Below are 15125 nucleotides of genomic sequence, written 5' to 3' on the forward strand. Positions count from 1 at the left end.
CTCTTATTATTTGTAACAAAAGGCACTTGAAGGTTTTTAAACTAGATCTTCTTCTATTTATAATGGGAGAACTGAATGGACAAAGCATCTCTATTTCTTTCAAGCAATTTCCTTTATTCATTATTATTACTTAGAGTTCCTTTTTTTTAAAAAAAAAGACAAGCCTTATGAAGCTAGGAAAATCAGAGTTTAAGTTTAGGCACTGTTAAATAAAAGACAGATAGATACCCCTCCATCACCACCTTTTAATTAGAAGTTTGTTTCCAGATTAGCAAGGATTTTGAATTATTATAAGCAGACATTCCAAAGGCAAATTTCTTTTGAAGTTTAAACAACTTAAGTAGAGAAAAATATTTTACAGTTAGTATTAGCTGAGCAAAGTAATTAAAAAATCTATTTAGCACAAAGTGAATTATAACTTGTCTTCAGAACCTGGAGATGTACATGCTCTGTAGCCCAGCATACAATTATTACTAGTAATGTAGCTGCATTGAACAAGGCTGACATTTTTGCCTGTGTCCGGAATTGATGGGCCATCAATATACCAACACCAACATTAACCTGTCTAAGGTGGCTCAATGTCCTGTCAGATATCTTAATAGTTATATCCTGGTCTGACTTGGCCAGCCTAGATCCTCCAATCACTGGGAAGAGGGAAAGTTGGGTTTCAGGACAGAATAGGAAGCTTCCATGCATATTCCTAGACAAGCAAATACAATATACTACTTAACCTCAGTAATTTTGCTTACATATAAAAGAAATGACAATTATAAATGAAGGCTGCATTCCGATGTCACTTTAAAGTAAGATTGGTTTATTGCAAGGGTCTTCAAACTTGGCAAGTTTGAGATTTGTGGACTTCAACACCCAGAATTCCTGAGCTAACATGACTGGAGGAGAAATTCTGGGAGTTGAAGTCCACAAGTCTTAAAGCTATCAAGTTTGAAAACCCCTGGTTTATTGAATGACCACAGCTGACCAAGAAAACACAAAATGCTAGATAATCAATAGCAAAACATTGCTTCTAGAATGTTGGTGCAAAAAATTGCACAGGTTATAAATCTCTTATTTTGATGAATTCAATTAAAAAATCAACAGTGAGAAAAGCCAGCCAGTTAAGTTTCAAATGACTGCTACTTGAAGCAGTTTAAGAATATTATACTGGTAGCAAAAACTGAGAAAACAGTAGGAAAAGGAAACAGAGAACTTCACAAATTCAATCATTTTTTTCAAAGATATAACCAGGAAAATATAGAATTTCATAGAAGAAAATATTATCAGGAACAAAATGAAGCACATCATTCACACGATATTTACCTTTACCTGTCAAGATTTTCCTATAGACCAAAAATATCCACTGACTCACAAGAAACTGCTGAGTTTTTATGGACAAAAAAACATATATCTCAATCAGTCCAAGAGAGTAACTGATAGCCATACTCATGTCACCTTGGCCTCTCAAACTGGTCAAGAGTCTTTCATTATTTTAATGCATCAAATAAGCCATCGGGCTGATTTCCAAAGAACAGTGATCAGGGAATTGAAAAAAATCTTATAACTCACTGATTTTTCACTATCTGGTGCCTCACAAGGAACATTACCTCCTTATTATAGTGATTTTAACCATTTAAACTGATGTAATTTCCCCACTAAAGAAGCTTATTAAAAAAAACAATATTAGAATGTTTGAACACAAAAGTGAAGGAAAAATAAGAAAAACATGAGAGAAAATAAAAAAGAAACAGACCGACAACTGACTGACAGACAGAAAGAACAGAATTATGATTCCCGTCCTTTTTTCTATCAAGTAGTAGCCATCTTATTCTTTTCGTCACTTCTTTAATCCTTTTTAATCTCTAAATTGTAAAAAGCCTATTGGAGATAGGAAGATTAGAAGCCATCAACCCATACCATGTAAAGACAGCTGTGCTCAACCTGACAAATATTTTGTCTGCAAAATACAACCTTAGAAATTTAAGAGATAAAGAATAATGTTACGGTACAAATAGTACTTGATTTATGACCATGAATTTAACAACTGTTTGAAAATATGTTAGTGCTGAACAAAGGGATTTATCATTGGTTCCCAAGGTTGTGGCCATTGCAGCACCCCCGTTGTACATGATCAGAGTTCAGGCGCTTGGCAGACTGCTTACATTTATGACTCAGGGGGCTATGACTCTCCCCAGCAACCTATATCCCTACCACCTCTGGCCCCCGGTGCCCTGTGCTCTGCTGCCCCAGCTGACTTTTGCTCTTTTCTGGCTTCTGTTGCTGAGAAGACACGACTGGCCTGGCTCTTCATGAAGCAGCTGCTAGCCACATGTGATTTTCTTCTCCTGGTCATGCATGAGTTTTGTCATGAGAATGTGGCTGGGACTGGGCTGAGGGTTTGCAGCTTTGCACTGTGCTCTTGGGCTGGGACTGACCTCTGTGTTGTGTCTCAGGGGACTGCTTTCAGTGCAGCATGAAGCCCAGCCTCCATCTGGCCTAGCAGCTAGGCCAGGCATGCCTTGTCAAAAGCAGGAGACAACAAAAATCAGCTGGGGCAGTTAAGGTAGTAGTTAAGGTGTTGGCCTTGAAACCAGGAGACTGTAAAGTCTAGTCCTGTCTTAGGTGAGAAAGCTCACTGAATGACTTTCGGTTGTCACTCTTTCTAAGCCCAACCCATATCTCACAGGGTTGTTGTTGTTGTGGGGAAAATAATAGGAGGAAGAAGGAGTAATACTGTATGTATTATCACTATTTTGAGTTACTTATATAGTAATACAAGCAGGACAAAAATTTAATAAACAAAATTTTGGCACACCCAGTTGTGGTTGTTAAGCAATCTTATGGGTTGCTGAGTAGAAAGAGTCCAGGTAAGAAGCACAGAGTATCTTGGGTATATGAGAAGATTGCTTCTGCTAGGATTTCAGCTTCCTCCTGTCTCTGGAAGCTTGATGAGAGAGCTGCCTACCTAAGAATTCCAATGAGCAGAAGGGAACGCCAGCAGAGTTCAGGAACTGAGCTCAAATCTTCAGTATTTGAGCTCCGTGTTTGCATCACACTGAAGGGGTTCAGTTCCCTTCAGCAGGCAGACATAGAGGTGGTTTAGTAGCACACTTTATCACTGACTTGGTCATAACCACAAACCTGGGATCCTTTGGTAAAAATAATTTTATAGGAAACACAGTTTCTACGGTGCAGCCAACTCTCTACCGCTCAGCATGTGTTAAATTAGGCTGTCTGCTTTAATTGTTACAAGTAGGAATACAGATAAAAGGCTTATAGAGAGAATAATTTACAATACAAGATAAGCTTGCTAAATAATCTTTTCTAAATTTCATTGTAGAATACCTTATGCCACCAGACTTGAAATTCTAGACCTAGAAAATCTTGAATTATGCCGTCTTTGGTCTGATCTAAGTATGTTATATAAAAACATACATTGCAATGACTTACCTATCAATGAATACTTTAGCTTCAACCATAACAACACAAGAGCACACAATAGATACAAACTCAAGGTTAACCACATCAAACTTGATTGCAGGAAATACGACTTCAGCAACAGAGTGGTCAATGTCTGGAATACTCTACTTGACTCTGTGGTTTCTTACCCAAACCCCCAAAACTTTAACCTTAGACTGTCTACTATTGACCTCACTCCTTTCCTAAGGGGTCTTGTAGGGCATGCATAAGCGTACCAATGTGCCTACTGTCCCTGTCCTATTGTTTCTTTTATTTTTTCTTATATTTCATGTATTCACAACTATGTATATACTTATACCTATTATCTTGTAAGCGATTGACAAATCAAATAAATAAAATCAATTAAATAATAAATAAATGTATATATGGAGAAATTTATATACAAGTTATCTTAGCTGGCATATAACTTTTACTACAAGGATGCATATTATATGTGGAAAGAAAAATATACCTACTACCACTGCCCAATCTTCTGGGTGCCAAAACAACTAATTAAATAGATGGATTGTTTGTCACATTTCAGAATGTGATACTACAGTATCTGTATTCTTTTTAGCTTTAGCTAAAGCAGATGAAAACCTCTAATTTTAAATTCTATTAGCAAACCCTCAAAAAAATTTAAGAGTCAGGGACATGAATTATCATAATTCCATCTGCTGCACTAACATCATCATCCTAAAGTTACCTGTGAATAATTATGTCTGCTGAGGAAGAACAGGGGGGTTATAATTTTAAACTTCTCTGTCTTCTAAAATGTCCCTTTTCCTACACCTGACATATTAGTTGAAAGGTTAACAGTGGTGCAGCAGAAATGAAACACAAGGTAATTAGTACAATGTAGAAAAGCACATGAACTGAAAAACTGATTCAAATAGCACTCTCCTATTCTGACATAGCAAGTACTGTACAGGATAACAGGTATACCAGGTATAATTGGATTAGAGGTTCTGTGTAAAATGTCTTCTAGTATAAATGAATCATAAGGTCAATAAAAGGTCTACTGGCAATTCCCTTCCTCTCCCAAATATCAGACCTGCAGAAATATGTATAACTTGGCACAGATATTCAACTATATTCCAGACATTATGTTTAAGGAAACAAGATAAACATATCTTAAATACTGAAAATATTCTGAAACTATAAATAATTTGAAGTCTTCAAAAATGACATGCGCATTTTGAATTAATTTTCATTTAATTAATTGAACTATCAGATATATTACAAAGCAAACTTGTCTTATGTATAGTTTTGAGTGTAATTTATATATGACACCTTGGAAATTGTTAACCCACATTTATGTCTGTAGTCATGAAAAGAACAAGGAGGAAAAATGTTATGAGAAACAGATAATGAACTTGTAGTTTAATTTTTATTATAGCACTGATTTGAAAATCTTTAATGAGGCATCTTTTATTTATTTATTGCCTTATCTAATAAAACAGAAAGAAGGCAGGAAGGCAGGCAGGCAACAAAAGATATTGTGCCCAGATATGAGGTCCTGACAGGGTGGATAAACCTAGGTTTTAGTCATGGTTGTATTATGCTTGTATTAAATGTAGAACATCTTGTATGTTGTCAGCTATATTACTAATGTTATTAATTTTGTTATTAACTCTTAGCATGCATATAAAATAGATGGCCATATAAAGTTATTAAATAAATATGACAAATGTGTGTGTGTGTGTATGTATATGTGTATATGTATCTATCTATCTATCTATCTATCTATCTATCTATCTATCTATCTATCTATCTATCTTTGGTTATTCGGGTTTTCTCCCTCGTAAGATTGGAAGTATCTAGGCAACGTTTCGATGAAGTCTCATTCATCATCTTCAGGCTTGTGTCTTCGGCTCTGTGCTTCTCATCACTCTGAGAAGCACAGAGCCGAAGACACAAGCCTGAAGATGATGAATGAGACATCAAAACGTTGCCTAGATACTTCCAATCTTACGAGGGAGAAAACCCGAATAACCAAAGATCCACATACTAATACCCGCGAGAACCTCAGAAAATATATATATATATATATATTTATTTTCTTCCCTGGTCCAACACCTCAAAGCCACAGGACATGAGATTGACTTTAAAAATACCAGAACTATCGCCAAAACTCAACACTTCTACAACAGAATAATCATAGAAGCCATAGAGATAGAAAAACGCCCACACAGCATGAATAAACGAGATGAAACCTCCCGCCTACCAGCCATTTGGAAACCCGCCCTCATGAACAGACGAGTACCTAACATGAAGAATGACACCAGACCCACACCCAGGAGGCCCACACAAGATGCCACCACCACACTTCCACGTAGAAAGCAGACTCACACCCACACAGAAGATGAGAAACGACCATAGACCAGAAGCCGCACTGCAGCTGCATCACTACCCACTTCAAACCCCTCCGAGCCATACATGAAGCGAACTGACACCCACCATGAAGATGTGGCACGACCACGAACTCAAAGCCAAACAGCAAACTGGTGATCACAGCTCACCAGCTCAAATCCCCCAGCAACTAAGACTAACCTGAGCACAACCAAGCCCCCACCTGAACAGAACACACCTCCAGCCAATCAGAATACGGCCAACCTCCCAACCAATCGGAACACAGCCAAACCCCCTACCAATGAGAACACATCCCCAGCCAATCAGAACACAGCCAAGTCCCCACCCAATCAAGTCACACCCCCACTAGCAGTTAAAAGGAAGAAGCAGCTGCAAGCTCAGATCACTCTGAGAAGCACAGAGCCGAAGACACAAGCCTGAAGATGATGAATGAGACTTCATCGAAACGTTGCCTAGATACTTCCAATCTTACGTGGGAGAAAACCCAAATAACCAAAGATCCACATACTAATACCCACGAGAACCTCAGAAAACATATATATATATATATTTATTTATTTTCTTCCCTGGTCCAACACCTCAAAGCCACAGGACATGAGATTGACTTTAAAAATACCAGAACTATCGCCAAAACTCAACACTTCAACAACAGAATAATCAGAGAAGCCATAGAGATAGAAAAATGCCCACCCAGCATGAATAAACGAGATGACACCTCCCGCCTACCAGCCATTTGGAAACCCCTCATGAACAGACGAGTACCTAACATGAAGAATGACACCAGACCCACACCCAAGAGGCCCACACAAGATGCCACCACCACACTTCCATGTAGAAAGCAGACTCACACCCACACAGAAGATGAGACATGACCACGGACCAGAAGCCGCACTGTAGCTGCATCACTACCCACTTCAAACCCCTCCGAGCCATACATGAAGCGAACTGACACCCACCATGAAGATGTGGCACAACCACGAACTCAAAGCCAAACAGCAAACTGGTGATCACAGCTCACCAGCTCAAATTCCCCAGCAACTAAGACTAACCTGAGCACAACCAAGCCCCCACCTGAACAGAACACACCTCCAGCCAATCAGAATACGGCCAACCCCCCCCCAACCAATCAGAACACAGCCAAACCCCTTACCAATGAGAACACCCCCCCAGCCAATCAGAACACAGCCAAGCCCCCACCCAATCAAGTCACACCCCCACTAGTAGTTAAAAGGAAGAAGCAGCTGCAAGCTCACATCACTCTGAGAAGCACAGAGCCGAAGACACAAGCCTGAAGATGATGAATGAGATTTCATCGAAACGTTGCCTAGATACTTCCAATCCCGAATAACCAAAGAGAGAGAGAGAGAGAGAGAGAGAGAGAGATGAATTTACTTCCACTATCCAGCTGTCAATTTTCGTGCAGTTTTACACATCCTGCCAGGTACCTTTAGCATTGACACTCAAGTATTACCATTTCCCTATGTTTTAAAAGAAATGTTTATTTCTTGGTCCATCCCTCCTTGTTACAGTTTAGGAGAAGGTGCAAAAATATTCCTTTATATCTTTATAAGACTTTTTATTTTGCTGACCCTGTGGCTTTAATGTTTACATTTTTATAAACTGCCAAACACCATTTAATTGATTTAATCTGTATTTTAAATATATTGTATATATGTGTGCTGTGGTTGATACACCACATGTAAACATTTATAACTATTTTTAAGTCAAACTATGTCATTCAAGTATAATTTGAAACATAACTAAGTCTTCCCATATTTGCTTTTAACAAGAAGGAATTAAAATTATACCTCATCTGGAGGAGAGATAATCTCACTTTAATCACTGAACAAATTTAGCTTAATTGAATATATTTTGCAGCTTTAAGAAACAGTTTCAGGATGGGTTGGCTCACAATGTTACCTTTTTTTAAAAGAAATTTAGTGTCAGGGAAATGATGATTTAATAGCCAACCAGCTGCTATAATGTAATACTGTAATGTTGTAATGATGATGTAATGGTAGCAATGAGTCAGCAAGGTTACTGCTACCGCTTTAAGAGGCTGTACTATAAGAGAGACCCAGTGAGAGTGTATCTCTCTCTCCATGTGTGATTCCGTGGTGTAGCTGATTACTGATTGCTGTTTGTTTAAGGCTTGTATATATGTTTTTGTAGGGATAAAACCACTATATGTTAATAAAAACCTGTGTGCTGTATTTGGTCCTGGGTTGTCTCACCTAGTCACACTGTGTTCACTCTGACATTTAGGCAGCAATTGTAAAAATAATTGCACACAGAAAGCTGTATTGAAAACTTTAAAATTTACTCCCAAACATCTTTAAAAGATTACCATTGAATCACTGGGTCAAAAGGGACCTTGTAGGTCTTCTAGTCCAATTCCCTGCCCAAGGCAGAAGCCCTCATACAAACATGGATAAATGGTTGTCCAATCTTTTTTTTTTAAATCCACAACCAATGGGTCATAATTTGAGATTTCATTTTGATTTAAACTTTTCTTTATATTAAAATGATTACAGAAAATATTTTCTAAAATATTGATAAAACCAACCAATATAAAATATTTATGCTGCATAATAAAGTTTTAGAATTTAATGTTCATAATAATCATATTGAAGAAATACAGAATTCATAACAAATTTTACTACTCTACCTTTAGATATTTATTTATATTATTTGGCTACCATGTGTTTGAAAAAAAATCACATTTTTCTGGATATGACATTATTATTAATGGTGTCAAACACCCCCAATTTTTTCTAGCAATTTAAATTTATTTAGGGAATTTAATTTAAATTTGTACTGTGACTAAAGATTACCACCCCTAAGAAAATGTGACAAAGTAAGATTTTAAAAATCTGTTTAAAGGCTGAAAATAATTTGAAAAAAAAAAAAACAATCTGAAATTGCTAGGATAATACTACTTTTCTTTCTTGACTTAAATAAAAGCATAAAATTAGTTTGCATAGTTCATAACAAGCCAATACATTCTAAACAAGATAATTTAATTATCTTTCTCTTATAAAATAAATCAATGCTTGTTTTCTGACACATTCATCTTCAGCTGAGACAACTGCTCTTTCAAGCAAATTTGATCAAAATAACTTGTTTTTTAGTATCTAGACATTAGTATTAGTAATTGATTTTATTTGGTTAGAAAAATCAGTATATAAGCTGTGTGCCTATAAATTATTATCACAACAAATATAAAGAAGAGATCCACTTCATTCAACAAAGAATTGATCCATTAGATAGTACTTTAATATATACTATTTTCATTATTTTTCTTAAAATCATGTATTAAAGAAACAATGTTTCAGTGCCACGTTTTAAAAATATGTGTCATTATTTTGTGGCTTAGTCATTTACTCACTCCCAATTATTTGTGAGCTGATGGACATAATTTTCACCCGTTGTCTATTGGTACTTGAATTTTTTATGCTTTTATCAGTATGCCAAATGTATTCATTATATACAGGAACATACAAAATATAAGAGCATATGGAATAACAATTCTGAAGACAAAAGAACTGTTTCTAGACATGAAATTATAATTTTCATTTGAAATTACCAGCTAATTTTGCCTGCTAATTACTTCCCCATTTTCTTGCAGAGCTATGCAAATCTTCATTCTGAATTTACTTGCAATATTTCCTCAATGTATTACTGAGCTAGAAAATAGTTAAAACAGTTAAAATATCTCTTAGGCAGTATGCAAGAACCTGTGTAATAAAAATAGCATCTTGGAGCTCTAAACTAACTCTTCCCTGTCAACATGACAATCTATAATTTCCTTTCAAATGTTCAAAAATGTTTATTTGAACTATGATCCCAAGAAGTACAGAATGAATGCTTTGGATGGGAATGATAATTCCTCTTAATGAAAAATTCTAATAATTTTAGGCTTTGGAATGAAGAATGCTGGTAATTTGAGCTAGCAACCATAGTTTAGATCTGTAATAGACTTTTCTCCTATCAGAATGACGAAACACCACAAAAATCTTGAACTTGAGTTGCAAAATTTGGCGGGGCTGTGTAGTTATTATTTTTTCCAGATTATCTACCTTATTATTTGACTGTAGAAATTAGCCTCTTGCAGTTCATGGAACAGACAGTATGTTATCATTTATTCTTAATAAAGTGAACTATGTATGAGACTTGTGCCAAAACTTAAGCTTTCCTTCTTCAGCGGTCCATAATTAATCAGGAAGTCTTCAATTAACCTTAGCCTCCTGTTACACCTGAACTGGAGCCAAGTGATTACCAGAATCTGTTTTGAAGTTAACCTCTAGAATGCCTGGGGTCAAAAACATTTAACCCCTCTTGGTTTTTGAAGGAAAAAATAGACCTCCGAGTTTTGAATTTATTAAAATATTTACAGAATTACATTCCTTAAGCCTTGCATTCAATGTTTAAAGTTTGACCTTCAATATGATGCATAATTACTGGATAACTTATGGCACATCCTTGTTTTGCCAATTACAATCTAATCTTGATCAATACTTTCTTTTGTTAACTTGGTACAAGCAGTCCTCAACTTACAACCATTTTAGAAGAGTGACTTGCAATCAATTCTCACAATTATGACTATTGCAGGATCCTCACAGTCATGTGATAAAAATACGGAGGGCTTGACAATTGGCAAGTATTTATGATGATTGCAGCATCCCAAGGTCATGTGGTTGCCATTTGTGACCTTCTCAGCTGACCTTCTGATAAGCAAAGTGAATGGAGGAAGCCAGATTTGCTTAATTCACATTATTCACTTAAAAACTGCAGCAATTCACTTAACAACTGTGGCAAAAAAGGTTATAAAATGGGGCATGAATCACTCAACAATGGCTTTCCTTGGCAATGGAAATTAAGGTCTCAATTCTGGTCATAAATTGAGGACTACATGTGGGGTAGTATTCAAATTTTTAACAACCGGTTCTGTGGGCATGGCTTGGTGGTCATATGACTGGGTAGACATGGCTTGGTGGTCATGTCATTGGCTGGGTGTGGCCAAAATATCACTCACATTGAGGTATGCATCTCTTCACCTGCCCTCTCATGACTGCGGGGATGCTGCAATAGTCATAAGTATGAAAATGGTCACACGTCACTTTTTTCAGTGCCATTGTAACTTTGAATGGTCACTCCACAGAAGCAAAGTACCAGCAAAGGAGGGGAAAAAAACTCCAGAGACGTTCCTGAGACAGGAAGTCTAGTCCTGCCAAGAATGTAATAAGGGTTAACGGAGAGTCAGTTTCTGTAAGCAACACCAGAATGTTTCCTTCCTGCTTTCCTTTCAGGATTAGGCCAGTAATTTCTTCTAACAACTGGTTCTCCGAACTGCTTAGAATGTTAACATCCGGTTCTAGCGAATAGATGCAAACTGGTATTATCCCACCCCTGACTACATGTACCCTAATATGCCTCTGTTTTTTTTCCTGTTTGCCTCAGGCAATTCAAAAAATACCTCATAAACTAAGTGGAAAAATAAATAATCAGCAATGCTGGCCTGTGATAACCATGCTGCAAAGGCACATGAAAGTCACATTTATCCTCACTTCCATTTCCAACTTGTCGAATTTACATTTTGAGAATGGATAAGAAATGATACAATTAGCCATGTCCTGCTATGTAATATCAAACACCAGGAATCTGAAATAACATTAACACAAGACAACCAGACAGTCAAACCTCTTTGCCTTTTAAATTAAAAGAAGCAAACTAACAAGGTTAGACTCCAAAATCAAGATATCAGCAGGTACGAAGGACCAGGGTTCTAAGCAATAGAGCTAGATTGGAAAAGAATCAAGTACAGGTAATCCTTGAGTTATGACCATAATAATAATAATAATAATAATAATAATAATAATAATAATAATAATAATAATAATAATAATTTATTTAATTTATATTGCCGCCTATTCGCCCATGGCGACTCGAGGTGGCTTACACAATGTAAAACCATTTTTAAAACAAAAAATAAAAAAAGTAAAAAGTAACAAAAAGAATCATATAAATTAATAAAGTACAATAGAACAAAATCTGGGGAAAAAATCATCCCCCCAACTCCCATCCCCCATCCTGACGACAGCAGATCACAGTAGCCGGGCTCCATCCCGCTCTGGGTTCCTCAGGCCCGCTGGCAATGGTAATTATAGTCGTAACCCAACCCATAGTCAGAGCCCATTATAGTCGTAACCCTAAAGGATGTTAACTGAATAAGTGAATGAACTACCATCCCTGCTCTCTCTAATGCATTGAATGCATGGGCCGTTAAGTGTGCATAGATACCTCGGGGTGGAGAAGACCGTAGGGAGCCTACTGCAGGAACAAGACTACCTGTCTCGGGCCATCCAAGGCTTTATCCCACCCACTATGATATCTGCTGCTCCATTTCCCACTCCTTGGGGTTTCCACAGCTCCTTGGGCCTTCTCTACATCCTATTGTCAACTTATCTTTCAAATATCTCCAGAGCTCAAGATGTTGGGGTCGGAAAGGAGAAGAGGCAGAAAAGTCTTCTTCTCAGATGCTGGCAAAGCTGTTTTCCTTCCACCATTGCTAGATGATAGACTTCCCCGCCCCCCACCATTCGCTCTCCTAGTCTTACAGAGTGGAGTTAATGGTAAGGGAAAAGAATGCAGCCAACCTCTCCTTCCTTCATGTGTGTGTGCATCCTTATGCATATTTCCCCTCTTCACAAAAGCACTTTTTCTAAGAGGGAAAGTGTGCACAAGAATGTGCGCGTGTGCGCGCACATACCCATACACTTTCCATCTTCACAATAGTGCTTTTGCAAAGAGAGGAAGCATGTGTAAGGGAACACACACACACACACACACACACACACCTATAGGAAGGAGAGGTTTACTGTTGGCTACATGCCTTCCTTCTTCCACTATTAACTCCACTATTATAAGACTAGGGGAGCTAATGGGGGGGGGGGAACTCTACCATCTAGTGATGACAAAAAGAAAACAGCTTCGCCAACATCTGAGGTAAAGATGGCTGCTTTTCTGCCACATGGCCCCTTTTTTTTTGTTCTTTCCTACTTCGACATCTTGAGCTCTGGAGATCTTTGAAAGGTAAGTGAGCTGTTGGTGATGGGGTGGGGAGGACCACGTGGAACCTTGTGAGTTAGCAAACAGCCCCAGGGCCTATGGGGACATAGTACTGCAGGATTGGGGGGGGGGACATAGGTAGGGGGCATGTTGCAGCATCTCTGTGGTCAGTCATAAGAACAAATGCCAACCATAGTCCTGCAACATATACAACTTCACAGCCAGCCATAAATATTTGGGAGAGGGGATTGTCGTAACTTTGAACCTTCATTTTCATAACTTGAAGACTACTTGAATAAAGAGGGACAAATTGACAGATAATGGCTGAAATATCTCCGTTTAATGGGGATGGTAATCTTTAGCACTTTAGTGCTTTATTAGTGCTAAGGAGCTACCACTATAGAAAATTATGCTCAAGGATTTACTCTTGAATTCTACTACTAAGAGCCATGCATAAGTGCACAATCGTGCCTACCGTCCCTGTTCTATTGACCTCACTTATTCATACCTATTTCCTGTATTCTTACTCATGTTTATACTTATAACTATTATCTTGTAAGCGACTGACAAATCAAATCAAATCAAATAAATAAATAATATACTAATGCACAGGGCCCATTCACTGGTTCACAGCCATATGTTTTCTTGTTCCTGGGGGCAGAGCGTGGCAACTTCATTTGTGTCTAAATCTGGAACTGTCCCTCAAGACTGCTTTAGAAAATGCTCCTGTTTTGTTTCCCTTTGTCTAAACCACAATCTCCTTTATACAACATACAGTAAATACACAATTAAGAGACTTAACAGAACATACGGTACAAGAATTCACAACATCTATTATTCAATTTGTCAATTCAATTTATAACAAGAATATAAGATTGTCATAGATTTCTTTTGTCTGAGCCTAGCAACATAACTTCTATGGAGATAATTGATCATCAGCTTGCTGCATGTAGTGACTACTCATGGCAGGAAGGCATATTTATATTGTCTCAGATTAATCCACAGAGAGAAAATTATTTGTCCATCCACAACCAATAAGAACAAGAAATTATATTGAAGTATAATGCATTAAAGTTCAAATTCTAGTTACAGTTGCTATACTGTAGTTTACAGCACAAGATATATGTAGTGAAGTTTAACATTTATTATTCCAATCAAAGCTATATCACACTTTCTGACGAAAACTTTGGATAGTCTTGAAAGTTGATGGGAGCAGTGAAAAAGTAGCAGTAATATTTTTACTTGACACAAAAGAGCTTCATTTGTTCTTATCTGACATGGAAATTACACTATTGTCTTGTTTCTAGGAAAAGATGTTTGGAGGCTATTTGCAGTGGTAGATAAGTTTTGTTATACATGCCCTAAAACACTTTAAAAAAAATAGTACTTCACGTGTTACAGAGCTAAAGTTTATTTATTTTCTTATTTGATACACGTAGCGTTTCCTCCTCAATTTTTTCCTTTCAACAATCAATTGATCAGAGAGTGAATGAATGCCCCTAAGTTATCCTGTGAGCTTCTATGGTGAAGGGTCAATTAGAACTTTGGCTTACCTCAGGGGTGGGATTCTACCGGTTCTCAACTATTCGCTAGAACCTGTTGTTAACTTTCTAAGCAATTCAGAGAACCAGTTGTTGGAAGAAATCTCCTTTTGTTTTTTCCACTTTACAGGACTAACCCTGTAAGGAAGGCAGGAAGGAAACATTCTGGTGTTGTTTCTAGCCTAATCTTTATTGCCCAGCTTACAGAAACTGCCTCTCCTTTAACCCTTATTACATTCTTGGCAGTACGCTTAGAGTTCCTTTCTCTGGAACTTCTCCAGAGTTTTTTTTCTTTGCTGGTATTTTGCTGGTACTTGACTTTCTTAAAGGGGAAGGGTTGTTTTAAGCTTTTTACACTGCTGTTGGGAGGAAATACTCCCCTGGAAATACTTCCAGCCGGGATGCAACGATCAGTACTTTGAGGAAATAACTGAATAATGAAGCAGAGCTGCCGGACAGAAGCTTTTAATGACAAGGAACCAAGATGAGTGACATTCAGCAAGGCTTCTTGGCTAGCTAGAAAGATTTTTCCTATTCAGTTTTATTTGGAAGGAAAAAGGTTAATCTCTGTTCCTGAAAAGAAACTGGGTTCAGAAATCTGGCTAGTTCCTATGTCTATTTGTTCTGGTAATTGGTTTAACAAGCAAAATATACTGTTGTAATTTAATTATTTGTATTGTGTTTGAATTT

Source organism: Pseudonaja textilis, chromosome 8 (assembly GCF_049901715.1).
Source record: "Pseudonaja textilis isolate UNSWEBS1 chromosome 8, rPseTex1.2, whole genome shotgun sequence".
NCBI lineage: Eukaryota > Metazoa > Chordata > Lepidosauria > Squamata > Elapidae > Pseudonaja > Pseudonaja textilis.